This window comes from Diorhabda carinulata, unplaced genomic scaffold, assembly GCF_026250575.1.
Source record: "Diorhabda carinulata isolate Delta unplaced genomic scaffold, icDioCari1.1 Dcau_14, whole genome shotgun sequence".
NCBI lineage: Eukaryota > Metazoa > Arthropoda > Insecta > Coleoptera > Chrysomelidae > Diorhabda > Diorhabda carinulata.
Window position 1 is genome coordinate 272,501 of NW_026613959.1, and position 6,360 is coordinate 278,860.

The window sequence follows — 6,360 nt, forward strand, 5'->3', positions numbered from 1 at the left end:
ATTTGCACGTCAGAATCGCTACGGACCTCCATCAGGGTTTCCCCTGACTTCGTCCTGACCAGGCATAGTTCACCATCTTTCGGGTCCCAGCGTGTACGCTCTTGGTGCGCCTCTTCTCGTAATGAGAACGAGACGCCCCGGGAGTGCGAAGCGTTTACAATTTTTATTTGCAAATCGCTTATCCTCCCTTGGTCTACGCGAGGTAAACCTTTACTTTCATTACGCCTTTAGGTTTAGTTATTTCCCAATGACTCGCGCACATGCTAGACTCCTTGGTCCGTGTTTCAAGACGGGTCCTGAAATTACCCAAATCGATAGCGTCGTTGATCGGCGTTTCAAAACGAGGTCTGTTCGAGAACACCGTAACCAACAGTCGTTCCGGGACAGAATCGGCATTATGTCCGATTACCGTCAAACACGAAACGCTCTTGCTACGGGCCGAACGCTAATTAATCTAGCGGCCCCGCGCCATATTTCTACCGTCGAGCGAGTCTGTCGGAACATCGAGGGTCCCCATGAATTCGAATAAAATCAAGTGGTCTACCACCTCGAGTCTTAGACAGACACCCAACGGATCACGACGTCCTACTAGAGGAAAAGTGCACGCGTTCGATATCGATTAGAAAAACGTAAAACGCGATTTATTGTAATATGCCGAAACACAAACAATATCCGTCATACAAACGTTCAACTTCAATTATCGAAACGCGAATGAATTTCCTCTTTCGACCTTTCGGGTTTCTCAGGTTTACCCCTGAACGGTTTCACGTACTCTTGAACTCTCTCTTCAAAGTGCTTTTCAACTTTCCCTCACGGTACTTGTTCGCTATCGGTCTCGTGGTCATATTTAGCCTTAGATGGAGTTTACCACCCACTTAGGGCTGCACTCTCAAGCAACCCGACTCTCAGGAGAGATCCTCACGCAATCGGCAACGGTCGCTACGGGCCTGGCACCCTCTATGGGCTGTGGCCCCGTTCAAGAAGGACTTGGACGCGCCGCACGATCTCGTGATAAACGGATCCTCCCTAACACCACATTTCCCGGTGGCCGATATCGACCACGGGATTCGGTGCTGGGCTTTTCCCTGTTCGCTCGCAGCTACTGAGGGAATCCTAGTTAGTTTCTTTTCCTCCGCTTAGTAATATGCTTAAATTCAGCGGGTAATCTCACCTGCTCTGAGGTCGATATATTTATAATATATCTCTTATAATATTTAAATACAATTCGCCAAACTATCATAAAAAAAAACGTGTGTTTAATAATAATATCATCTCTCATATGAAATATAACATTATTTGTTTTTATTTAAAGAGTCGGCAGCAGCAGCAGCAGCATCAGCATCAGCATCAGCAACACACCACCAGCCTTTATACATATATAATATTTTTAATATATATAATTCATATATTTTGTCGATATACCGTGTGTATAAATGATATAAATAAAACACTGGTCAGACGTCCAGTCTTCGAAACTTTATTATTTCTCTCGGACACGACGACCGCGTTATCATTTTATCATAAATATATTATATATACACACACTTATTTATCGACTATATATACGTCGTATATATGTATAATATATATATATATATATTATATATAAATATAACTCTCTACCAAACAAATTTTATGTATTTCATATAAATACACGATTAATTTATGGTATAGCGGGTTGTGTTCAAAAATTGCGTAACTTTTTCTATAAAAATTTACGCTGCTTTTCGCACTTTAGGATGCCGCACAAATACAAAAAAAAATACGCACAAGTTTGTATGTGCATGTGTTTTTTCTTAATTAGTGTGCGTTATTGTTTCACATCCAACACGCTTAGGCATTATTTTTCTTTAATAAATAGAAAAATTTTAAATTCTAAGCAGTCTTTTAAATTGATACGACCCTCAGTCAGGAGTGGTCCGGGAACGAGTATCCGAGGACCGCAATGTGCGTTCGAAATGTCGATGTTCATGTGTCCTGCAGTTCACAAGTTGACGCGCAATTAGCTGCGTTCTTCATCGACCCACGAGCCAAGTGATTCACCGTTCAGGGTAATCATTTTATTATTATGTCGTTTTCTCATATTCTATTCGTCGTATTTTTAATATTTGATTATTATTAAATTAATAATATTATTATAATATCTTATACGCGTATAGAAAATTTATATAACGACATTTTTTATATATATATATATATATATATATATATATATATATATTATAATAAATGGTAATTATTCGAAACTTTTAGAGAAATTATAATATCGTACTTTGATATATCTGATAAATTTTAACCGCTGCACATGTTTTATTACAAACGAGGCGCGCATAGACAGATATCTCGCACGATATATTCCTCCTCTTTATATTATTACAGTTTTTTTTTTATCTTGAAAGTTTTATACAAATTTCGACGGTCGGGCGTAAATCTTCGAACACCTTCGAAATAATACATAAAATATTATTTCTAAAACGAATTTTTATACATATCGATAGAAACGACATGTGCTTAAATTTCGTTTAGGTACCCGGATGAAAATGTCTCAATAACATATAATCATCACATATAATCTGTCGATATTTTCTTGTATTACCTTCAAACGATAAAAAACTTAGGTAATAATATAATAAACGAAATAAAATTTATCCATAAAAATATAGACACACACACGACAACAGACGACGTTTCAATAAACTATATATTTTTCGTTTATTATAATAACGATTCTTTATCAGAACGTTTTTAGTTAACAAGAAATTTTGTTAATGATCGTTCCGTCAATCGTTATAATATATAATAATACATATGTTGTTATTGTTGTGTCGTCATCGTCGTCGACGCCTTCTATAAACTATGATAAAAATTTTTCGTTATATTTTTATTGGAAAAATTTATATATGTAAATATATTTTTATAGACGTATGAATTATATTTATCTTTTTTTTTTTAATTTTATTCGAAACTTGTTCGAATTTTGTAAAAATTAAAAAAAGATTTCAATATATATACATCTATAATATATATATAATTTATAACATATATAAATTTCTTTTGAAGAGTTCGATAATTTTGTAGAAGAAAATTCTCTTTTACAATTAATACAGACTTGATTTCGTTTTTTTTTTTTTTGTTTAAAAACGAACAAATACTCTGTAATGATCCTTCCGCAGGTTCACCTACGGAAACCTTGTTACGACTTTTACTTCCTCTAAATGATCAAGTTTGGTCATCTTTCCGAAGCATCGGCGACGCCGAAACGCCACCGCGCTCAGTCCGAAGACCTCACTAAATCATTCAATCGGTAGTAGCGACGGGCGGTGTGTACAAAGGGCAGGGACGTAATCAACGCGAGCTTATGACTCGCGCTTACTGGGAATTCCTCGTTCATGGGGAACAATTGCAAGCCCCAATCCCTAGCACGAAGGAGGTTCAGCGGGTTACCCGGGCCGCTCGGCCAGGGAGGACACGCTGATTCCTTCAGTGTAGCGCGCGTGCGGCCCAGAACATCTAAGGGCATCACAGACCTGTTATTGCTCAATCTCGTGCGGCTAGAAGCCGCCTGTCCCTCTAAGAAGAATTATTTGTACGCCGACAGTAAAAACCGCGAACGGCAAGAGCCGAAACTCAATACCGACGGGCCTTTGGGATGTCGAAATACGCCTAGTTAGCAGGCTAGAGTCTCGTTCGTTATCGGAATTAACCAGACAAATCGCTCCACCAACTAAGAACGGCCATGCACCACCACCCACCGAATCAAGAAAGAGCTCTCAATCTGTCAATCCTTCCGGTGTCCGGGCCTGGTGAGGTTTCCCGTGTTGAGTCAAATTAAGCCGCAGGCTCCACTCCTGGTGGTGCCCTTCCGTCAATTCCTTTAAGTTTCAGCTTTGCAACCATACTTCCCCCGGAACCCAAAAGCTTTGGTTTCCCGGAAGCTGCCCGCCGAGTCATCGGAGGAACGTCGGCGGATCGCTAGCTGGCATCGTTTATGGTTAGAACTAGGGCGGTATCTGATCGCCTTCGAACCTCTAACTTTCGTTCTTGATCAATGAAAGCGTTTTTGGCAAATGCTTTCGCTTCTGTCCGTCTTGCGACGATCCAAGAATTTCACCTCTAACGTCGCAATACGAATGCCCCCATCCGTTCCTATTAATCATTACCTCGGGGTTCCGAAAACCAACAAAATAGAACCGAGGTCCTATTCCATTATTCCATGCACACAGTATTCAGGCAAAATTTTGGCCTGCTTTAAGCACTCTAATTTGTTCAAAGTAAACGTGCCGGCCCACCTCGACACTCAGTCAAGAGCACCGCGGCGGGATTGAGTTGGGCCGCCCTTGCGAGCTAAGCCCACCGGCAGGACGTCCCACGACACGCCAGTTAACACCGCGTACGATGAACCAGCGGCGTGGGACACAGATTCGACTACGAGCTTTTTAACCGCAACAACTTTAATATACGCTATTGGAGCTGGAATTACCGCGGCTGCTGGCACCAGACTTGCCCTCCAATTGATCCTCGTTAAAGGGTTTAGAGTGTACTCATTCCGATTACGGGGCCTCGGATGAGTCCCGTATCGTTATTTTTCGTCACTACCTCCCCGTGCCGGGAGTGGGTAATTTGCGCGCCTGCTGCCTTCCTTGGATGTGGTAGCCGTTTCTCAGGCTCCCTCTCCGGAATCGAACCCTGATTCCCCGTTACCCGTTACAACCATGGTAGGCGCAGAACCTACCATCGACAGTTGATAAGGCAGACATTTGAAAGATGCGTCGCCGGTGCGAGACCGTGCGATCAGCGAAAAGTTATTCAGAGTCACCAAATTGTACGATGACGAGCAAGCCCGCCACCGATTGGTTTTGATCTAATAAAAGCGCTCCTTCCGTCTCCGGTCGGAACTCTGTTTGCATGTATTAGCTCTAGAATTACCACAGTTATCCAAGTAAATGTGGGTACGATCTAAGGAACCATAACTGATTTAATGAGCCTTTCGCGGTTTCACCTTAATTTGGCTTGTACTGAGACATGCATGGCTTAATCTTTGAGACAAGCATATGACTACTGGCAGGATCAACCAGGGAACTGTGTTTTATAATATATATAATATATATTATTACTATTATTATTATATATATATATATATATTTTATAATAAAAAACTATTATCGAAAAAGTTTTAATAACAATATCCAAAAGAGGATAAATTATGATGATGTTTTTTATATTACATATATACTTTATATTTATACATAATATAATAATCATCTATATTCGTGTATAAACACATTGTTATTTACTTTTTCTTTTGCGTGTTTGCTGCGCTTATTATTGAAAATATATAATTTTCAGCGCCACGCTTTATTTATATTTTTTCTTATTTTATAAAATTTCACCGAATCGACTATAAATCTATCTAAATTTAATCGAAATGAGAAAAATTAGATGATTACGTCGACCGGGCTACAATTTCGACATTATCTCTACCCTTCGCTAGATTGTAAGCGACATGGTTTATACATTAGGTAATAATGAACGAAATTTTTATTCTCGCACGGAATAATGAGAGTTATCGCAAATATTGTGTATTATATATATAAAAGTGTAATATAATATATATTTTTCATAGACGATCGCATATGAATCGCTCACGATAGAACGCTAGCTAAATTCGCGATCTCGCAATAGATATTTAACTTGTGGATAAATTGATATAATATCTGAAAAGGGAACCGCTAGCAATATACGTTAATATATTGGAGGAGAACGGGGACCCTTTCAGAAAACTATATAATCCACCGATGTGGAATGACCGAAACAACGTCTTTACGTAAATTATAACGAGTTTATTAAAATTTAACGAGACGTCAACTTCGATACACCACACATATATGTGCGCTGTACAACGGTACGCCTTCTACATTAACATTAATAAAGATGTATAGTGAAAATATATAAAAGATGTATTGTGAATATTAAAAAGAAGTATTATGAAATTACATGTTTTGTATTTAGAAGCCGTCCGAGGTGTATCTATCACATAAAAGTGTTATGAAAATATTAACAATAAGGAAAAAAAGTATTATGAAATTAGATGGCCGCTCGATGTATGAACGTACGAGGTGTATTATATAAAAGTTGTATGAAAATAGAAATAATAATGAAAAACAAGTATTATGAAATTAAATTCCGCTCGATATAGGAACTTGTCGAGAAAGATGATTTGTGAAGTTGAATGGAGATGTTTTGTATGTAGAAGTCGTCCGAGGTGTATGACATAAAAATGTTATGAAAATATTAACCATAAGGAAAAAAAGTATTATGAATTTAGATCGCCGCTCGATGTATGAACGTACGAGGTGTATT

General features: G+C 38.6%; 3 non-coding genes across 3 annotated transcripts in view; all 3 read right to left on the reverse strand.

The window, feature by feature from the left end:
• Positions 1-1,185, reverse strand: part of LOC130903140 (large subunit ribosomal RNA) — a 4,066-nt gene extending 2,881 nt beyond the window's left edge. Inside the window, exon 1 of the ribosomal RNA XR_009060558.1 lies at positions 1-1,185. This exon is cut by the window's left edge and continues 2,881 nt beyond it. This is a non-coding gene — a ribosomal RNA (large subunit ribosomal RNA).
• Positions 1,186-1,898: 713 nt separating this feature from the next.
• Positions 1,899-2,054, reverse strand: LOC130903161 (5.8S ribosomal RNA). Its single transcript, XR_009060570.1, has one exon. It is a non-coding gene; the product is annotated as a 5.8S ribosomal RNA (ribosomal RNA).
• A 1,102-nt stretch (positions 2,055-3,156) lies between these two features.
• On the reverse strand, positions 3,157-5,078 carry LOC130903194 (small subunit ribosomal RNA). The gene has a single exon (XR_009060601.1). It is a non-coding gene; the product is annotated as a small subunit ribosomal RNA (ribosomal RNA).
• Positions 5,079-6,360: the final 1,282 nt, after the last annotated feature.